Source organism: Mercenaria mercenaria, chromosome 16, assembly GCF_021730395.1.
Source record: "Mercenaria mercenaria strain notata chromosome 16, MADL_Memer_1, whole genome shotgun sequence".
Taxonomy (NCBI): Eukaryota; Metazoa; Mollusca; class Bivalvia; order Venerida; family Veneridae; genus Mercenaria; species Mercenaria mercenaria.
In genome coordinates, this window is record NC_069376.1 from 3,717,066 (window position 1) to 3,740,415 (window position 23,350).

Sequence of the window (23,350 nt, forward strand, 5' to 3'; positions counted from 1 at the left end):
TTTGTCTGATTGAAAAATTTACGGGCTTGGGCACCAACGAAAAAAAAGGAGACGTGTGTTATTTCTATATTGTAACCTAACTGAAAAAATTTAAGCATTTGCTTTTATTGTTGCTGTCCAACTCAACTGTAGTTGACTCGTTCAAATATTGATACACATGTATATAACAATGCAAACTGAACACACAATATAAGTTAAGTATGACATTAAACAGTTACAGTAGCTATAATCGAAACATTTGTCATTGGACCAGTTCAGTTCAAGTAGGGTTACCCTAAAACAAGATGACAAAATTAGTGCATCTTGGAGCAGTGTCTTGTGGGGCAAGTAGCGCCATCTGCGTGATTAAGGTAATAGACACGTGATGACACTCGGCAATTTTCGTTCGATTCCGTATTCTCCGAATGCTATTTCAGCATTTTTCAGCTGCTTACATACAGTACAACCTGTCTAGAGGGACCCTCTCTTAAGCAAAAACCTCTCTATAACAACATCATCAAAATTTCCCTAAGTTGAAATATGCTATCGAATTTCCGTCTCCAGAACAACAACCTCTACATAACAGTCAATATTTGTATCTCCCAAAGGGTGTTGCTCTACAGAGGTTGCACTGTAGTTTATTCGAACAACCAGCCAGAGAACGCCGAAATCTCTTACGGAATATACATTAGTGTACGGAAATAAATATAAAAAATACAAAAATCGATACCCACAAGCATGTATTTAGGGATATCTGATATTGTTTGCTATGCTAGGTATTTTTCTTTTTGAAATTTTAATTTTAATCATTTCCAATGTATTTTATACTAGACATAAATAATAACAGTTTGTTTGCAATAAACTTTCAAATTTATACGAGAATACCGTCGTATCTTCGGTTAGTGAAATATATTTCTGACTGCTTATTTGCTTGACAAGTTCATGTGAAAGCATTATTTCGCTAATAATTGCTATATGGTCTGTTTGTAAGTGGTAGTTTTGGGGACAATGATACAACAAAGATAATTTCTAACATGCTTAACATGCATTGAATAACAAACTTTAAAAGTGTGTAGATATCTCATCAGTAATTGTCAATAGCTGATCTTTGTGAATGAAAGGTCATCTCCTTTATACTGACATATCTCTAATCAAAGCACTGAAAGTACTCGAGGATCGATTGTCTCTGTACATATTATGTGTAAATATCAGGGGGACCTTTAGTGTACAAATGCACACGAAGTTTGACATTAAACCATATTTGTGAATTTCACTTTTGATATAGGAACGGACGGCTTGCCTTTTGCATTCAGTAATCATATTTCACCATCCTATGACCTATCACTGCATTATCTTGAATGGTAATCGAGAAGTAGATTTTAACAAAACTGAACTGAAAATTCAAAGCTTGCACAACAGGTAATATTAAGTTAAATGTACTTTTTGTGAAATCAATTCAATATTTATTTATTGTCTGTAAACAATATTATTGTTGAATATAACAATACAAACATATTAAAGCTATGTATATTGTAAAGCTTTTGACTTTGGTATATTATGGGTGGGTGTTACACTATAATTTTTACATTTCCTTTTTAGTCACTTTTTATGCAGAGCAGAACTGGTATGTTTTTATCCAGTCTACATTTTTTTTATACCAGTAGTAAAATACTCTCCACTGGGACTTGAACCCAGACCTCTTCCTACAGTGTGTAAGAATCATTTTTACATTGAAATATGAAGAGGATTTAGCAAAATGTTGTAATACTTGAAATACAATATCAGAAGAATTCAAAACAAATACATACACATTAGAATGTATAGTTATGGCTGCATGCATTTTCCTCCATCTATTTTATTTCAAGAAATTTATAATCATGAGATTAATCCAAAATTAAATTCTTCAACCAAATGCAAGTTTAAGAAATTACCTATGTAATTATTTTGAAATAGGATGAGAATTCTTCATAAGTACTTTTAGGTCTGTTGTGCAGCTTTTTTAAACCTAAAGTTCTCTTGTAAAACTAGAAATACTTCAGTCACACTGGTAAAATTCACTAAAATTGAGTTGTAAGAACATACAAATTGGACACTGTCTGTTTTTGGCAATCAGGAACATAAAGCAAAAGCACTTAACTGCAGTGCCACCTGCAAAATCAAAGGTGAACATTCATTCCAAGTTACATGAAAATCCAACAATGCATGAAGAAGAACTTCAATTTGAAATTTGACCCCCCAACTGTGACCTTGACCTCTGAGATAGGAACATGGGGTTTATGCATGTCACATCTTCTCATTTGGATAAACATTCATGCTAAATATAAACAAGATGCATACTTAGAAGTTATGATCCGGACAAAATCGGACGGACGCACAGACGCACACACAAACACCTACTCCCCAAAATGATGACTAAGTCCAGCTAGTCGAGCTCATCGCTGGCAACTCATTTCTGTTGTTCAGAAGCTTATTGTTTCTTTTATATTTTTGCTTAATCTGGAATTTACACATGTTCAGTTAAAGTTTACTCAGGAGCCAATGCTTTTCTAAAATCTTGTTTCAAATCAAAATTTAGTTTGCACATAAGTATCAATATCTTTAGTAAATAACAGGTATCAGTAAGTTTATTCATTAAGAGAGCCGCGTCATGAGAAAACCAACATAGTGGCTTTCCGACCAGCATGAATCCTGACCAGACTCAGGGCGGATATTCGTAGGCTGGTCTGGATAAGTGGTGGTTGCAAACGAACTATGTTGGTTTTTTCATGTTGTGGCTCAAGAAATCTTTTACTGGACGGCTACAAAATCCCCTGGCTAGGCATCAAGTTACCGGACAGCTAGACACTTCCTTTAATTTTTGCCGAATTTGCCGTTGTATTTTCATCACTATGTTTCCTGTAACTTTCCACATAAATGGAGAAGAAACAAGAGGGTCATAATGGCCCTATACATCGCTCACCAGAGTTGATCTGGGGCCGTATTCACGAAGCATCTTAGAAATTTTCTTAGATTTCACTAAAAAATTTCTTAACTTAAATATTTTGACTTAGTAAAGAAATTTTCTTAAAATCGTATTCATAAATCATCTTAGAAAATTACTTAGCTAAGAAAAATCTTTTCGTTAAGAAATTTCTTAACTCTGTTGCTATGGAACAAAAGCTGCGCGCGCAGCATCATCAATCGAAAAAAAAATGGCGGACGACGTCGACTCGCTGCGTGTTTTTCAGATGTTTTAACGAAAAACACAGACAATAACTTGATATTTACGTTTATGTTGGTGGTAAGTAATTTCTATTACATTACTGGTATAAATGACATCAATTATTGGTTTGTGAAACTTCGGAGCCGGAAAATATTTGCCATTTGAACACAACTTTTCATGATGGATTTCTGCGGCGAGTTAGTCATTTAAAAAATTGTCATTCGCGATGTTGGTTATTATTATTTGTGTAATATAAATATGTAGGTAAGATTAGTAACGTAAACAGATATAAATATATCAATTTAATTTCAGACAGAACAGCATTTTTAAATTTCAGTTCTACTTTCACTTTCGGTTTGAAAATTTTTAAATTATTTGGAAATTATGTATGTATACATGGTTTGCATAAATTAGTTTACCAAGACTAACTAGAGAATGATATTTTACCAGACTACACATGTCTAAGGGGATCATTGATCTTTCAGGGAATTACAAGTTACAGCATACATGTAAACATTCACACAATGACAGCTGTCTCGGCAACAACCATCACTTTTTTGTTAGTTTTGATTACAAGATGAAAATTATGTTTTTGGACATGTATGTGTATGAATGACAAATCAACTGTGCTTTTGACCATAAAATTTATAGGGTGTTAAAGTCATGTCCTAGATTTTGACACATAACACATTTTCAGGTTTTTGTGCAAAAGTGACTGCAGCTAATTGCATTTTGTTCTGCTACATGTATTTGATATATTTTAATATGACTTATTTATCTACAAGAAAGGAAGATTTCCCTAGTTTCTTTAGAGAGATCATGCAGTCATTCAATATAAAAATTTTAGTCCCATTCAAATAAATGGTTACTTTCACTTTGAAGAACAGTGTATAATTTCCAATCTGCATACTTTCCTCTCTTAAAAATTATTCAGTATTTAAGATACCCTTCATGCAACACAATAAGCAAGGTTTAAACAGTGAAAGTGAGCATTCTAGTTTTTTGTGGTTACAGTTTTTAGAAATTAGCTGAATCAAGTGTTTGCAAGAGTTATCTTTCCTGCAGTTATTGCTACTGTCACCTCCACAATTGTCACTTGTAACACAATAAATTTAGCCATTTTTAAAGAAAACAATACAGTTTCATTTTTTATTTAATATTATCAGATTTAAAAAGCTGACATGTTTATGTTACACGAGGTTTCCAAATCTTAAAATATCACACAGTCTGGCTGGTATACTTCAGTGACTCCACCATTTCAAAATTAATGAAATTAGTGCAACAATGCTAAAACTGCAAAAAAAATGAATGAAGGCTCTTTTTGGATATGAATAATTCTATAAAGATTTTTTTGAAGATAGGCTATTTTTTTTGTTGTTAAGTTAGGCAATTTGGAACAAATGTTTGCTCACAAGTTTGTAATCAACTTCTACATTCAGTAACATTTAGTTTTGGTAAACACATGTCATGGGTTAAAACTGTATTCACTTGAATTACAAGACATGCTGCCAGGTGAAAATTTATAGGCTTTGAGAAAACCACTATATTAGATTCACAAATTGGATTTAATGAATAATGATAAATGTATAACAAACTATCTTCAAACAAGTTGCAAGAATGAATATTGGCCATGAATTGAAGTTGAATTTTTACTTTTCTTGACTGTGTTATATGCAGAAGTAACCCTAGCTCCTGGTTGTGACTTGTGTATGTTATACAGTAGCTGCAGTTAGCTCAGTAAGTAGAGTCTCACTGTAAGCAAGGGGTCCTGAGTTAGAGCTCCATAGTGACTGCACTTTTTCTCTATGTTTCAAAATCTTCACTGTCCCATTCCTTTTTCAGGCAAAGGCACTAAATGTAATGTCTTTCTGCATATTAAAACTCCATTTCATTAATATTTGGTGTTGATGTCATTGTGACAAAATTGAATCATTACTTTTTTGATTACTGACATTGCACATTTATAGTAACAACTTCATTGCAGGAATGGAAGATGGTCTGTCTTGTTGTAGCAGATCAGCACTGACAGTGAGGTATTTACAGAATGAATAACTGTAACATGTGATTTCTTGATTAATCTGGAAAAGTGAGTGATACTTTAAATTTATAAGGTCAATAAACTTAACCCACCCATAATGATAATTATGAAAGTTATTCATCCATTGAATTTCATGTTTACCTTTCTGGTCACATAGTGAATAGATTAATCTGTAAGATTGAGAAATTAAACAGTATTTCATTATTAATACAAGATTTACAGCAACAACTATTTTAGTACAGTTTTTTATGCCCCCGAAGGGAGGCATATAGTTTTTGAACCGTCTGTCCGTCTGTCAGTCAGTCTGTCCGCAATTTTCGTGTCCGGTCCATATCTTTGTCATCGATGGATGGATTTTCAAATAACTTGGCATGAATGTGTACCACAGTAAGACGACATGTCGCGTGCAAGACCCAGGTCCGTAGCTCAAAGGTCAAGGTCACACTTAGACGTTAAAGGTCATTTTTTATGATAGTGCATTCGTGTCCGGTCCATATCTTTGTCATCCATGGATGGATTTTCAAATAACTTGGCATGAATATGTACCACAGTAAGACGACGTGTCGCGTGCAAGACCCAGGTCCGTAGCTCAAAGGTCAAGGTCACACTTAGACGTTAAAGGTCATTTTTCATGATAGTGCATTCGTGTCCGGTCCATATCTTTGTCTTCCATGGATGGATTTTCAAATAACTTGGCATGAATGTGAACCACAGTAAGACGACGTGTCGCGCGCAAGACCCAGGTCCGTAGCTCAAAGGTCAAGGTCACACTTAGACGTTAAAGGTCATATTTCATGATAGTGCATTGATGGGCGTGTCCGGTCCATATCTTTGTCATTCATGCATAGATTTTAAAATTATTGGGCATGAATGTGTACCACAGTAAGACGACTTGTCACGCGCAAGACCCAGGTCCGTAGGTCAAAGGTACTAAACTCTAACATCAGCCATAACTATTCATTCAAAGTGCCATCGGGGGCATGTGTCATCCTATGGAAACAGCTCTTGTTTTAATTAAATTTATAAAAGATGTTTTATTCCTGTAATCACAATTAGAAGTAATGTTGATAAAATTACAGAGGTTAATTTGTCTGGCTCAAGATTTGAACCTGTGACTGTTGCTTCTACAATCTAAGATTCAGTTGTTGGATTTCTAGCCAGAAAAAATCCTGGTAAATGCAAAGCAGGCCAGGTATCAGACTGAATAGGATTCCAAAACAAGTTTTACTTTGTATAATAGTTTTTTACTGCATAAGCTTTATTTTGAGTAATAGCTTCTTCTAACATTGATTTATCAGTACCTTGAAACAGTTATTGAAGTATAGTAAGTCACAAGTTTTTAAAAAAAATTTATTACACTGATTCATTTAATAATGTATACATACTTGATTTTTAGATCATTCAATTGTTTATTTGTTTATGCATTTTGCAACTTCAATGTCAAAATGTAAGTTTAATAACTTTATTTATATAAAGGTGCAAGTTCACATTCTGGTTGGCTGTTCAGTGTAATCAAATGCCACCCACATCAGAGGTGCTCAGGGAGAGACAGCAATATAAGTGGTTCTCAGTTTATTTATAATTGCTCTTAATTCCCTAATGTTTTTACATACCTGTTACAGATTTTTTGTTTTATTATTTTTTGGAGGGGGTTGGAGGGGGGGGGGGGGGGGGGGGGGTGAAGGTTTGATACCAATCAGTTTGGGAAATTTTGAGATGCTGAAGTAAAGCATGCAAATTGGGAGTTTTATTCTTTAAATGTTACATTTCACAAAAACATTGTTTACAAATGACTTAATTAATTGAGTACAGTTTCAGTCTACATAGTGTCTAAACAGTTAAATTTGTTTCTGAGAGCTCCTTGACAAAGCTTGATTATCATTATCTTTTATTTCATGTGGTAGTGAAGTTATAAATAGCCAATGTAAATGTCTCCAGGATTTCAACATGAAAACATAATACTTAGGCTGACATTTTTACAAATTGTGGAGTTACTGGAAGTAGAATAGAATGATGCACTGACAATTGTAATTTAGTTTCTCCATGCTAAGGATTTTAAGTTGCATTGTCAAATCAAGGGTTGATTGTATACATATAGGACCATGATAACATATTTAAAGATGTGCTATGCTCATTTCCACTAGTGAGATATTTTATTTTAACATGTAAGTTTTAATCTAGAAAATCCTCATCTGATCAGTTACATTCAATTTTACTAAATAAGTCAAATAAATATGTTTATATAAAGCTTCAGCCACAATTAAGTTTTTAAAGCAATTGCACTATATTAAAATAAAACACAACAAATTACATGTATGTTGTGTTTACATATTCACTGTATAGAAATTGCTCATATTTGCATAATATAATATTTGGGAACAATATACCTTAAGTTGTGAAGCACAATTACAATTTCCATTAACGTTCTTAATATTTATGTGCTTTTCTGTAATTAATAGAATCAATATTTCAGATGGAACATAGTGGACAACGTGCTAGCACACAGACAGAAACATTTTGGTTGACAGTTGATTCAAGGTTATACTGTGGGTAAGTTAGATACTTTGTTTTTATGACTGTTAGCACAAAACTTAGGGCAAAGCTGTCTACAATCAGGGCTCCAGATAATTTTTTTGGCCAATGAGTATTTACTCAACATATTTTTTGTGAATGAGTAAAATGGTAAAATCTGAAATTGACTAGAAGTAATTTTACTCCTGAAAATTTATAAATGTGAAAAAACCAGAAATCAGTTTTATAACATATTTATTAGGTGTAACACCCATGCATTTGTTTGCAGTTTGTTCACTTATACATTCTTAGAAAGAGACATTTTTTATTTATTCCGCACCAGAAGTTGATATTTTAAATGGACACCGCTTTAAAGTACACTACCGTACCATCAATATTAATTCCAACTATTTGATATACGCAGACATTGAGTGTAAAAAATAGTTTAACCTAGGTTTATAGAGTACCATTCTATGCGTGTGTACGTTCAATGTGGGAGAATTAATGCAGACTGTGCTCTGTTACATAAAGCATCCGGACGATTCAGATTTTGTTTACGCCAGTAAAAAGTCATTGCGTGCGTTTCTGTTATTTCATATACGTTTTTATACGCTTAAAAATTATCAGACATGCGTATATGCATTATTTCAAAGCGTAATTTACGCTAATACGCATCTTATCTGGAACCCTGACTCAGTACAATACATGTAAACACAAAACTTAGTGCAACAATATCTACAATTTTAAATTTTGTTCGTTTGTTTTGGGTTTAACGCCGTTTTTCAACAGTATTTCAGTCATGTAACAGCGGGCAGTTAACCTAACCAGTGTTCCTGGATTCTGTACCAGTACAAACCTGTTCTCTGCAAGTAACTGCCAACTTCCCCACATGAATCGGAGGTGGAGGACTAATGATTTCAGACACAATGTCCTTTATCAAATAGTCACAGAGAACATACGCCCCGTCCGAGGATCGAACTCACGACCCCGCGATCCGTAGACCAACGCTCTACCTACTGAGCTAAGCGGGCGGGTTTAAATTTTGTATACTTTGGTATATACATACAAGCAGTACTTGTTCTAGCTCACCTGAGCAGAGTGCTCAAGGTTAAGCTATTGTGATCACCCTGTGTTGGTCCTCCATCCTTTGTTACTGGGTCATCTATGGTTAAAAAATAGGTCTCTAGGTCAGTCAATAGGAAATATTGTTAGTGCTCTAGAGACCACATTTTGTGTTTGATCTTCATACAAAAATTTCAGAATGTTTGTCATCATGAATTCTAGAGCAAATGTAAAACTGGATTACATGAGATCAAAAACTAGGTCTTTCGGTCAAATGTAAAAAAACTTATCAACATTCCAGAGGCCACATTTTATACATAATGTTCATGAAACTTTGTCAGAATGTTTTTCTCTATAATCTAGATTTAATTTAAAACTTGGTTTCATTTTTTATCAGAAACTAAGTCGCTAGGGAGAGTCTTGGAAAGAGATTGTTGATAACTCTAGATGCCACATGTTCTACTTTGTCATGATAAATCTTTGTCAGAATGTCTATGTCTAAAAAATGTAGCATAAGTCTAAAACTTGATTACTCAATGTCTAAAACTAGGTCAGATCATAGGAAAACACCCATAACACCCCAGAGGCAACAATTACTACTAGATCTACATAAAAATATGTCAGAATGTTTCTCTCTTTGAAATGAGTTACCTAAGGTAACAGGGTCACTAGGTCAAATCACAGAAAAACGTTTTTACCACTCTAGAGGCCACATTTTATGCTTAATCTTCATAAAACTTTATCAGAATGTTTGTGTATGTGAAATCTATACCAAGTCCCAAACTGAATTATCTAGGTCAAAAACTAGGTCAGTATGTCAAATTATAGAAAGTCATTGTGAACACTCAAAGGCCACAATTTCTACTTTATATTTATGAGACTTAGTTGAAATGTTATTCTGGTTAAAATCTAAGATAAATTTATAACTGGGTCACTAATGGGAGAAACTAGGTAATTAGGTCAAATCATGGAAAACATTTGTAAATACTTCAGAGGTCACTTTTTCAACTTGATCATCATAAATCTTTTCAAAATGTTTGTCTATATGAAATCTAGGTCAAGTTCAAAAGTGGGTACTTTAGGTCAAAAATGTGTGTCACTTGGTCAGTCATTGAAAAACTTACTAAACTACCTGATTTTCATAAATCATGGTCAAAATGATTGTCCCTAAAATCTAGACCAAGTTAGATGCTAGGTTATCTTGGGTAACTAGGTCAGGTGAAGGCCTTCTTGTTGATGTTTTTAAGGTTTTCACTTTATATGTAAATTTTTAACAATTCATGATCAGGATATATATAAACTTACATGATGTATTCTACATTTCAGTATGTTGAGGTGACTTCTGCTCCAAAATTACCAGTACAAAACACATAATCAGGAAGAAATTAAGCAGTGGAAGCCTGATATTAAAACATATTAACATTTGTGTAGAGTGTGTTATGTAAATGGAAAATATGTATATCTTATGCAGTATCTAGACAGTAAAACTTGATCTCAAATAGAAGAAATTTCAAGAATATAGTATGGCTTACACCAAAATTATTGACATAGATATATCTTATGAGTTTTAGCTGAGTGATTCAAACTTTATTACCTGCATCATATAGTCAAGTGCACTGTTTCCTTTTAGTTACGAACTTTATTTGCTTGTGGTAAATTACTGTTTAATGCCATGTTCACTAGTAAGTCTAGTAAGTCAGTCTGTCAAATATTGTTCAGTCTAAAATATTCGTTGAAAAGTGTTTATCAGAAAAAATGCCACAAATATCTTACTAACCCTTGATTAATAGCTCAAAGGTCAAGGTCACACTTACATGTCAAAGGTCAAGTCAGATATTAGTCTGACTGTAAATATGACATGCATGAAGCCCTTTTATTTGGCAGATATAATTGTCCAACAAGATTGTGTTTCAAAGGGTCAGGGTCACAGTTCAGGGTCAAAGGTGGTGCCAGATACAGCAAATATAATTAATGAACATCAGAGACTTTGGAAAGTCAGAGACTTTGAAAATCGATTACTATCATTAAAAAGTTTCAAAAAATCTTACTGTCTCATGGGCGTAGGAGCGAGTTAACTTTGGGGGGCCAAACCTTTTCGAACCGGGGGGGGGGGGGTGCGGCAAGGTATCCCCGGTGCATTATACATGACAAAGCCTTGTAAAGGGGTCAAATGGGCCATAGGCCCCCTCAAGCCTCTATGTTTTAGCAATCATTGAGTTATTCTGATGATACACATATGCCTAGGCAGTGAACTGTCTTAAAAAGTTTATATCATATTATGTATTGTTCTAATTAAGTGTGTCATTTTCTTTACATTCTGTTGAAGCCCTGGACATACAATCAATTAGCGCTGCATTTGTCTAACTATGATATAAAGTTGTGGAAATACCATTTCACTTGAATGGACAATGAAAAACAAAAAAAAAGCAAAAAACATAACGTTTACATGCGTAAATAGGCCTAATAGTTACACAGATTTTGCAGACGCTCAAACCGGAACTGTAGTGATTGCGCTCAATGATATATTATTTTTATAAAATGTAATCAAACAATCCTTGGGGTGGCGCGTACAGATTTCAGTACTCACACTACGGAAAGAGACAAGTCAGAATACAAGGGAAATGCAAATCAGAAATCAGATTGAAAAGAATTATATGATGCTAAGTAAATGTTATATTGGACTGCAAGTTATATCTCTTTTCCAAAATATTGGGGGGTCAAACTATAGTTGGGCCCCCCTCTCCTAGCTTTGCGGGGGCCTGGCCCCCCCTGCTCCTACGTCTGATTTGTCTGATTTTCTGGTAGACAAATGTCTTACGCTTAATTCACTTTTATATGGCACTTGTTGCAGATCTTGCTAGCTACATATCATGTTAATATGTAATGAGTGATATGTTCAGTAAAAAATAATCCTTACGAGGTTTTGTTTTCAATTTCATTATCTTCATTGGAATGTACGAAATGAAAAAAAGAGGAGTGAAGACTGCAACTTAAGCTTGTCTATGAGCAGTATTAAAACAGTTCACCTATTTAACCAAATCCCAATGTCTAGATTTTTATGCCTATGCCCCTCCCCCCACCCCCATTCCCCTTCAATGGAGAAGGTGCATACTGCTTTATTTATGTAAGTCTGTCAGTTGGTAGACAATCCTGTTACTAACCAATGACCAGAAAATAATTTTGTCTACCGTGATGAAACTTTATAGGATGATTGATTGTGGTCAGTAGATCACATTTTTGCGTGTCAAGATCGATGTGGTAGGAGACTGAAAAACATTTCTAATGACTTAAAGCCCTGCTCCGCGGCTATTCAAATTCTTTTGTGTGTATGCAACCCATGATTACAATAGGTAACAGTTAACGGCCACGTGCCGCACTTTAGCACGCAAAACCACAGGTATTTCATATAGAATTTTATATAAAATGGACTCTATTTTAACAAAGCGTCACTGTTCATAGTCAGGGTTTTCATGCTTTTTCAGTGACAATTCAAGGTTAAAAGGTAGGACGGGAGCAGGGCTTTAATTATGTAACTTATTAGATAACTAATTAGACCTAGGCTTGTAAACATTTGCATGTGGCCTGCAAAGAACCCTTCACACTTTAATGGGTAGTAGGTTCAGGGCACAGTAACAGCATGACGGATTTCTATCAACTGCTGAATAACTTTAAAAATATATATTTATCATTCAAGATTGATAAGCTGCCTTTATTCATCAGTTCATGCAAACTACAATTTTTTAAAGTTTATGTATACGCATCTTGCGAAATGTTACATCTTTCTTTTTAATGATTGACGCTATAGGTTATAATTTAATGAATCATTCGTAATCACGGGAACACATTGTAAATGGAACATATACCAATACTATAAACGAGTTTCATTTTTTGTATGTCATTGGCTCCAGTTCGAAACACAACAAGTGACTTTTGGTAGCCTAGAGGTTAGCGCAGGTCATGCACAAATGTTGATAGGATAACTTTTAAGTGAAACTCTGTAGGTATGATACAATGGAATGTTTTGAACCACGTTGGAATCCCTTTATTTTGGTGTTGCGTTTGGCTTATCACTTTTCTTCTGAGCGCCATACCCTGGAAGTTAAAATCACGAAAATTGCGATGATGAATGTCGAAATTACGATGTTGAAAGCACCATGATGAATGTTCAAACCAATATGGTGAAATATCGAATCAATGATCACAGTTTAGTGATGTCGTGTTTTCATCAACACTGTATCATATTCCCAACATCATAATTTCGGTTGTCGGCCTTATTGTCCATATTTCATGTTTTCATCACCATAGTTACGGCTTCCATCATCACGACTTCGAGCATCGTGGTCTGGCGAGAAAAATAAAAACGCGACACTGAAGGTAATGCACACGGCATGAGTGTGTACGTAAATGAACCTGCTATACATTTTTACTGTAGGTCAGGAGGAGTCAACTTTGGTACCAAACATGTAACTACGTTTACGAGAGCTTAAAATACCCGTGACAAGTTGACTGTACGGAAAATTTCATATTTCGGAATTATAAATGGACTGTGACCTTGGAACTTTCTGACCGGATTCGAGCATATATTTACCTTAGACCCAATGATATGCGTCAGCCCTTTCTAATGAGTGTATCATTTGTAGTGTATGAACACAACGTCCATCCCAAGCGCCAATACATTAACATATAAGCGTATTTTTCACAAACAGCGTGCTCGCCAGGACATACATAAGGATTTCAAAATGTAGTCGGTTATATTATTGAAGTTTTCATTAACTCACATACCCGACAGAGCATTCTACAATAATTGTTTAAGCTGACAAATCATTTTCCGTACACAAACTATATTTTGTACAGACAGGCAAACATAATTGAGCCGCGCCATGAGAAAACCAACATAGTGGGTTTGCGATCAGCATGGATCCAGACCAGCCTGCGCATCCGCGCAGTCTGGTCAGGATCCATGCTGTTCGCTAACAGTTTCTCTAATTGCAATAGGCTTTGAAAGCGAACAGCATGGATCCTGACCAGACTGCGCGGGTGCGCAGGCTGGTCTGGATCCATGCTGGTCGCAAAGCCACTATGTTGGTTTTCCCACGGCACGGCTCATATGAGGTTTGTTTTATTTCGAACGTTTAGATATTATTTTCTATGAAAGGAGAAGGTATTCTTAATATTATTGATGTGAAATAAATGTGTTAAAAGTAGTTTTCTCCTTATTTTTTAGTATATCTTAAAATCAAATTTTTAAAAGTTAAGCAAATGTCCCCGATGGAGCAACAAACGGAAAAAAAATAATTATTTTCATATTCATTTAGAAAATTTATTCAGCTACATTTTAAAACAGATTTCAGCAAAATATCTTTTTCCCAACATTTTCTACAGTTAGTCGAAGTCAGTGATTGTTTCAAGAAAGTGGCCGAAAATACCATTTATTCATATTTAAGAAATTTCTTAAAAGTTAAGATAGCTGCCTAGTTATCTTAAATTTTAAGTGAAAAATGCATGTTTTAAGAAATTTCTTAACAAACTTAAGTTTAAAATGTTTTGTGAATAGGACTTAAGATATTTTCTTAAAACTAAGACGAAAATTGTAAAAACTAAGAAAAATCTTAGAATATAAGGAAAAACTTAATATTTAAGAAATATATTTTATCTTAGTTGCTTCGTGAATACGGCCCCTGGCCTTCTGACCTAGTTTTGGTCCCGCATGACCAAGAGTTGAAATTGACCTAAAGATCATCAGGACAAACATTCTGACTAAATTTTGTAAAGATTTGGTTACAACTGTGGCCTCTAGAGTGTTCACAATCTTTTCCTTTGATTTGACCGGTGACCTAGTTTTTGACCCCACGTGACCCAGTTTCGAACCTGACCTAGAAATCATCAAGACTAACATTCTGACCAAGTTTCATAAAGATTGGGTCAAAAATGTGGTCTCTAGAGTGTTCACAAGCTTTTCCTTTGATCTGACCTACTGACCTAGTTTTTGACCCCACATAACCCAGTTTCAAAACTGACCTAGAGATCATCAAAACAAACATTCTGACCAAGTTTCATAAAGATTGTGTCAACAAGAGTGCCAGATTGTCACAATATACGCCCGTCACAGCAAATTTCTTTACTCTAGCTGCTGTATTGCAAATGAATTTTAATTTTGTGGTTGTTTAGTAATCATTGTAAGTCTTTTGTTTTCCTAAGTCCACAAAAAATATCTTTACCAGGTAGGGAGACCTTAAAATACACCTAAAATTTGAAAGTAACATCTATGTTGTACCACAGAAAAATGGTCTTGTTTTTTCCCTATGGTCAATTATAAAAAGTTACAATATAAGTGTTTTTTATAGTAACAGATAAGGGAAGTTAATCTTTAAAAAAAAAAAAAAAAAAAAAAAAAAAAATTCCAAAAAAAAATTGTATGTCCACGCCAAAAATCTTTACCAGATAGAGATTGGTCAAAATACACATCAAAATTGGATGTAGCATGCATGTTGTACTACAGAAAAGTGGTCTCGATTTTTCCCAATGACTAGTAATGACTAGTAATGAAGAAGTTACAATATAAGCTATTGATAGTAACAACAAAGGGAAGTAATTCTAAAGAAAGGAACTGTGCATGACACTTCTTCTCATGATGGTGTATAATTGTGCCAAGTTACATCAAAATCCCTCCATGCATGAAGAAAAAATGCTTCGGACAAAGTCATTCTTGTATCTGACCTTTGGCCTCTAAGTGTGACCTTGACCTTAGACCTAGGGACACTTCGTCTCGTGGTGGTGAACATCTGTGCCAAGTTCTATCAAAATCCCTCTATGCATGAAGAAGAAATGCTCCGGACAAGGTTTTCATTCTTGTATCCTTTGACCTCTAAGTGTGACCTTCACCTTAGACCTAGGGACCTGGTTCTTGCGCACGGCACTCCGCCTCATGGTGGTGAACATTTGTTACAATTTATATCAAAATCCCTCTATGCATGAAGAAGAAATGCTCCGGACAAAGTTTTCATTCTTGTATCCTTTGACCTCTAAGTGTGACCTTGACCTTAGACCTAGGGACCTGGTTCTTGCGCATGACACTCCGTCTAAAGAAAGGAACTGTGCATGACACTTCTTCTCATGATGGTGTATAACTGTGCCAAGTTTCATCAAAATCCCTCTATGCATGTAGAAGATATGCTCCGGACAAAGTCATTCTTGAATTTGACCTTTAGCCTCTAAGTGTGACCTTGACCTTAGACCTAGAGACCTGGTTATTGCGCATGACACTCCGTCTCATGATGGTGAACAACTGTGCTAAGTTTCATCAAAATCCCTCTATGCATGTAGAAGATATGCTCCGGACAAAGTCTGTGGACGCCGCCCGACATCCGCCCGCCGATCCGCCCGACAGCCAGGGGCGTTCCCATAATACGTCCCGTTTTTCAAACGGGCGTATAAAAATGTGGTCTCTAGAATGTTCACAAGGCAAATGACGACGGACGACGCATGTCGACGGAAAATGACCGGCCACAATAGCTCACCTTGAGCACTTTGTGCTCTGGTGAGGTAAAAAAGTAGGAGAGCAAACTTTTGAAATCATTGCCCGATTTTATATAGGATTGGGATGATTCCTTGGTTAAGTGGATCCAATTTGATAACTAGATGAAACCGGTTTCAATTTTGCAAAACCGCTAATCGCTCCCAAACAAATTAAAAATCAAGAATAGTACTTTATACAATCATTTCTTTGACAAGCAAATAGACCCGCAATATCTTTCTGCTAAAACACAGTGCACATAGTCAATAGTCAATAATTTACTTGTCATGATATATATAAAATAAAACACACCAAAATATGACTTATTAATTATCACATTGCTTGCAAACGATAAAGTCCGGAAGTTCCTAACGTAATTAGCTGCTGGATGTACCTTGACACAGTCATCAGGAAAGAGAACAGCATTTTAAATATAGCGGCCGATTAAACAAATCGGTTTGATTTCATGCAAATAATTAATCGGTTTCAATATTTTGAAATCCTCCCTGCCCTAATTTTAAAGATAAAATATATGTCTCTCAGTATTCATATTGTCCTGTACGTGTTGTCTAGAAGTTGGGTTTTTAGCCCCCCAAATAAGTCACTGCTAATTTTAATATTTTCTTACCGATGACAATTCATCTTTGTTATTTTTTCTCTTAACTGTGATAATGTCTGAATATGAGACAAACATGTATACCTTTCTTTAAGATTTTTAGATTTTAACATTTTTTTCAATGGATTTTCAAAGGTAAAACAATTTTGAACAAAAGCTCGTCGAACACGAAATGCCCCCGTTGATGCATTTATTAATTGCACAAGGAACAGAAATTATATGTTCACTGTAAACAAAAGTTCTACCATTCTGGTTTAATCTGACCTTGACCTTTAACCTAACAAGAGTACCAAGTGATACTGGTGCCATCCACTGAGCCATTTTTGAATGTTCCAAATTTCAAGACTAGCTCAAGGTCGAAATCAAGGTAAAATTTCATTTTGGTACAAAATAATGTGTATGTGGTCCATATTTGAAAGCTGTGGCTTGAGAAATGAGAAAGTAGGTCAATAGATCAATATCAAGTTTCAATTCAGAACACAAAACTATGCATGTGGTCTAAATCTGAAGTCTGTACAATCAGAAATGTGAAAGTAGGTCACTAGATCAATCTCAAGATCAAAGTTCATTTCGGAACACAAAACTATGCATGTGGTCCAAATTTGAAGCCTGTACCTTCAAAAATGTGAAAGTAGGTCACTAGGTCAATTTCAAGGTCAAAAATATTTTTGGTACACAAAACTATGCATGTGGTCCAAATTTGAAGGCTGTAGCTTGAGAAATGCGAAAGTAGGTCACTAGGTCAAAATCAAGGTCAAATTTCATTTCGGAACACAAAACTATGCATGTGGTCCAAATTTGAAGGCTGTAGCTACAGAAATGTGAAAGTAGGTCACTAGGTCAATGTCAAGGTCAAAAAATTTTCGGTGCACAAAACTATGCATGTGGTCCAAATTTGAAGGCTGTAGCTACAGAAATGTGAAAGTAGGTCACTAAGTCAAGGTCAAGGTCAACTCATGTCAAGGTTCATCTTGCCACTCAAAACCATACAGTCATGTGGTCAAAATTTAAATGTTGTAGGTTATTGACAAAAAGATTTTAAAAGCTTTTCCCTATATAAGTCTATATGCACCATGTGACCCCCAGGGCGGGCCATATTTGACCTTAGGGAGGTAATTTGAAAAAACTTGGTACAGAATCACTAGATGATGCTACATTACAAATATCAAAGCCCTAGTCTTTGTGGTTTGAAGAAGAAGATTTTCAAAGTTTTTCCCTATATAAGTCTATATAAACCATGTGACCCCCGGGGCGGGGCCATATCTGACCCTAGGGGAACAATTTGAACAATCTTAGTAGAAGCCCACTAGATAATGTCACATACAAAATATCAAAGCTCTAGGCCCTGTGGTTTTGGACAAGAGGTTTTTCAAAGTTTTTCCCTATATAAGTCTATATAAACAATGTGACCCCCGGGGAGGGGCCATATTAGACCCCAGGGCAATAATTTGAATCATCTTGGTAGAAGACCACTAGATGATGCTTCATACTAAATATCAAAGCCCTAGGCTCTGTGGTTTTCGACAAGAAGATCAGAAACCATTTTAACTGTTCCTGGTCAATGTGACCTTGACCTTTGGCCTAATGAACTCAAAATCAATAGGGGTCATCTGCTGATCATGACCAACCTAACTCTTAATTTTCCTGACACTAGGTCCAAGCGTTCTTGAGTTACTGCCCGGAAACAAATTTAAATGTTCCTGGTCAATGTGACCTTGACCTTTGACATACTGACCTCAAAATCAATAGAGGTCATCTGCTGGTCATGTCCAACTTCCCTATTAACTTTTGTGACCCTAGGCCTATGCGTTCTTGAGTTATCATCCGGAAACCGTTTTACTGTTCAGGGTCACTGTGACCTTGACCTTTAGCATATTAACCTCAAAATCAATAGAGGTCATTTGCTGGTCATGACCAATCTTCCTATCAACTTTCATGATCCTAGGCCCAAGCGTTCTTGAGTTATCATCCGGAAACCGTTTTACTGTTCAGGGTCACTGTGACCTTGACCTTTAATATACTGACTTCAAAATCAATAGGGGTCATTTGCTGGTCATTACCAACCTCTCTATAAACTTTTATGATCCTAAGCCCAAGTATTCTTGAGTTATCATCAGGAAACCGTTTTACTATTCAGGGTCACTGTGACCTTGACCTTTGACTTACAGACCTCAAAATCAATAGGGGTCATCTACTGGTGATGACCAACCTTCCTGTCCACTTTCATGGTCCTAGGCCCAAGCGTTCTTGAGTTATCATCCGGAAACGGATTGGTCTACATTCCGACCGACCGACCGACCGACATCTGCAAAACAATATACCCCTCCTTCTTCGAAGGGGGGCATAAATATTTACAGTTTTCATTTTAGTATTCAACATTTTTTTATAATTACACCAATAGCGGCAATGTGATGTTCAAAATTTTAGAAATCCTGTCGTTAAGTGTTTATAAATAATCCATTTTATTCGAAATACATGATTGTGTAAAGTAAAAATTGATGAATGAATTCCTTGGTTTATATTTAGCTTTCAATTAATCAAAAAGATATTTCTAAATTTGTGTTTTATGGATGAAAGTTTATGCCGTTAGAAAACATAACACGAATGTTCGGCAATCAATGTTTTATCATTTCTAAAAGAAAATAACAATGGATTTGAATACAAACACGATCTCATTCGTTTTATCGACTGATAAATTCGTACTATCCGAGACGTTGAAAAATGTACATTGGTATGTATTCTGTGACAGTGTGAATTTCATACAATATTTTGTTTACAGATAAGTACTGATATTTTAAGTAAATAACAGTTAAAACTATATAAAATCATTACTTATTCATTAAGACATCAATAACATGACAGCTAGAAAATCACCTGAGAATTTGCTAACAGTTGAGTGTCCGGTCACCGGAGGGCGCGTCAAAATAATTTGACATTCATACTGTTTTATATTTGTGACAGGCAATCTTAACATCAAAACTTTGAAGGACCAAAATAATGGAAGATATAAAGCAAAATACACATCCATGTAAAGTTATTGGTATTATTACTAAGGCATAAAAAACAACATTGTTTGTTTCTGGTATCCTGACCTTCCCTAAATTTTTCACCCGGCCCTAAATTAATGTTTTTTATGGCCTTTGAGAATTTTTTTTTTTTACTTTTTAACAAAAAGATGCAAACCTGCACCTTTTAAGCTTTAAATATGGCCAGTGATGTTGGTAATCAACTTACTGATGCTCTTAAGGCATTACCCTCTTATTTGTTTTCATTTTTTGAACAAAAATAATTTCCGAAAAGTCTCTCTGATAAATAGAAATAAAAAAAATCCAAATTAAGCTACCTACCCTATTTTGTTTTTCGCATGTTACCGGAAACAAAGATTTTTTAGGCCTAATTCACTTGTGAAGTAACAGTAGATGTTAATCGTGTACAGTACATACATAGGTTTAAATCACCAGAACATTTTTAATTTTGGATATCATTTGATAACTTTTACATAAATCAATCAGGAATTGAATCCTCTTTTGATAAATGTAAGTTGCATTTGAATTTATTGCCAATAATTGGCATTAAAACCTATAGCAGCGATGAAAGTTTCATTGGAAATCGCTTCAGCTATTTTGGTCTTTCAAGTGTTTGACGCGAGTGGGGATATATTGCCCATATGAAAAGATATCTCAATATTTCTGAGGACAACGTCAAATTAGTTTGACTACTGAACGCCTAGAAGTCAAGCTCAGTGAGTAGTAGACATCCAGTTACCAGATGACAAGACACTTCCAATGATAAAATAAATATTTAGCAATTTGTACACCATAATCAGAAGCTAAAATTTCTTAAATTCATATTTGTCTCAGAACTGATTGATGAAAATAATTAACGTTTCCTTCAGTCAAAGAACTATAAAATACAAAGAATGACAACTGGAGATACTTCCGCATAATCGCATGTTAGCGCGTTATCTTATTTCAAAGCGTTTGCCAACATGATCAATTGTGATCAAATCAACAGACGCTTACCTTCATGATCGAAATATAAAACAGACGGTACGCCTGGCCCTAATAAACCGAATCAAGTCCATTTTTCAAACAGCAACTGTTGATTTGCCAGACAGTTCCAGCCATAAGTTCATTCCCCCCATGTTGAAAATACTAATAACAATAAAAACACCATTATCATAATTGTAAACAAACATCCGAAATTAATCTAATTTCTAAGCGTTTGCCCACTTAATTAATAATGATCAACAGCCGCTTACAACGGGATCTCATTCAGTAGTCACGGGATGTTGGCAAGATTTGTTCTATATGCCTTTCAAGTTGATGATCTATTTATTTCTATAGCTCTTTGCTTTAGTAAATAAGGCATTGAGTGTACTCATAACTTGTTGTGATTATCAGAATTATAAATACATTTACAAAAATCGTGATAACAATTAATCATCAATTTTACCAGCAATTACTTTATACACTTGCATTACAGTACATAATACGTACATGTTACTAATTGTATATTAAGTAACGGATCTCTAACTAAATTATATAACACATTAAAATTGGGGACGACCTGACTGGGGGGGGGGGGGGGGGGGGGGGGGGGGGGGGGGGGGGGGGGGGGGGGGGAGCGAAATTACGCCTTCATCCTGCATGAACAGATATTAACGAACTACAGCAGAGTCTTGAGCATTTACAGATTAAATCAGCATGTCTGTTGTACAATAAAATTATGACTGAAAAGTTGGAATGAGATATTAACCTCTTTTTGTTCGTGGAAAAATGTATTTCTGACATGTATGCAAAGGACGTAAATGAAACAAAGGGAGGTAACTTTTTAAAGACGATTCGAACTACAGCTGTTTTTCTTGCTATCTCGGACTGTTTGTTTTTTCAGTTCAATAAAATCTTATCGATCAAAATTGCTACAGAAAAGACTCTTCTAGGTTAGCTGTAACCTTTAAACAACGTCTAAGGATCAGTCTGTGCTGTAAACAAAACTGGCATCGTTTGTCGGTGACCTAGTTTTCGCGCATTAATATGCCACTGCAGTCAGAAATACACATCGGAAATGTATATAAAACTTGGAAAATACGTTAAGAATTTATTGTTTTGGACGTTCGACAGCTGAAAATACAGTCGTGCCGGAATAATTATATTTTGATGATTGACCTATTCTATGGCATGGAACTACTTTTCGCACTATTTTGTTCGGTTTGCAGTAAGGAAATTTCTGCATTGTTAACTTTGGATCGATTGCGAGACAATCGATCCAAAAAGTGTTTTCAAGTTAAGAAGTTTGCTGTTTAAGTTAATACTAAGAAGTATTAATGAATCTATTTTGTATGTTCTCATATAATTCTACACTATTCAATACAAACATTTATAAGGCAAGACGAAATATTGCAGTGAACATATCAATTGAGTTACTCACGAGTTTTTCGTTCTTCATAGTCTTGCTCTGCTGGTGATCTGAGGTGTTTATCTGGAAAAAAATAATAAAAATCAGCCGTCTGCAATCATGGTCTGGAAAAAGATCAGCCGTCTGCAATCAAGGTCTGGAAAAAGATCAGCCGTCTGCAATCATGGTCTGGAAAAAGATCAGCCGTCTGCAATCATGGTCTGGAAAAAGATCAGCTGTCTGCAATCAAGGTCTGGAAAAAGATCAGCCGTCTGCAATCAAGGTCTGGAAAAAGATCAGCCGTCTGCAATCAAGGTCTGGAAAAAAGATCAGCCGTCTGCAATCAAGGTCTGGAAAAAAATCAGCCGTCTGCAATCAAGGTCTGGAAAAAGATCAGCCGTCTGCAATCAAGGTCTGGAAAAAAATCAGTCGTCTGCAATCAAGGTCTGGAAAAAGATCAGCCATCTGCAATCAAGGTCTGGAAAAAGATCAACCTTCTGCAATCATGGTCTGGAAAAAAGATCAGCCGTCTGCAATCAAGGTCTAGAAAAAAATCTGCCGTCTACAATCAAGGTCTGAAAAAAATCAGCCGTCTGCAATCATGGTCTGAAAAAAGATCAGCCGTCTGCAATCAAGGTCTGGAAAAAAATCAGCCGTCTGCAATCAAGGTCTGGAAAAAAATCTGCCGTCTGCAATCATGGTCTGGAAAAAAATCAGCCGCCTGAAATCAAGGTCTGGAAAAAGATCAGCCGTCTGCAGTCAAGGTCTGGAAAAAGACCAGCCGTCTGTAATCATGGTCTGGAAAAAGATCAGCCGTCTGCAATCAAGGTCTGGAAAAAATCAGCCGTCTGCAATCAAGGTCTGGAAAAAAATCAGCCGTCTGCAATCATGGTCTGGCAAAAGATCAGCCGTCTGCAATCATGGTTTTGAAAAAGAACAGACTCGTACATAATAACTGAATCACCATGTCTTTTAGAATTATATGCATCATAGATCTGGCCAGTTCAAGAAAGGAACCAAGATCTTATGGTG

General features: G+C 35.5%; 1 long non-coding RNA gene across 1 annotated transcript; it reads left to right on the forward strand.

The window, feature by feature from the left end:
- The first annotated feature begins 3,083 nt into the window (after positions 1–3,083).
- On the forward strand, positions 3,084–10,506 carry LOC123536488 (uncharacterized). Its single transcript, XR_008367598.1, has 5 exons — positions 3,084–3,259; positions 5,166–5,267; positions 6,696–6,782; positions 7,693–7,769; positions 10,119–10,506. It is a non-coding gene; the product is annotated as an uncharacterized LOC123536488 (long non-coding RNA).
- Positions 10,507–23,350: the final 12,844 nt, after the last annotated feature.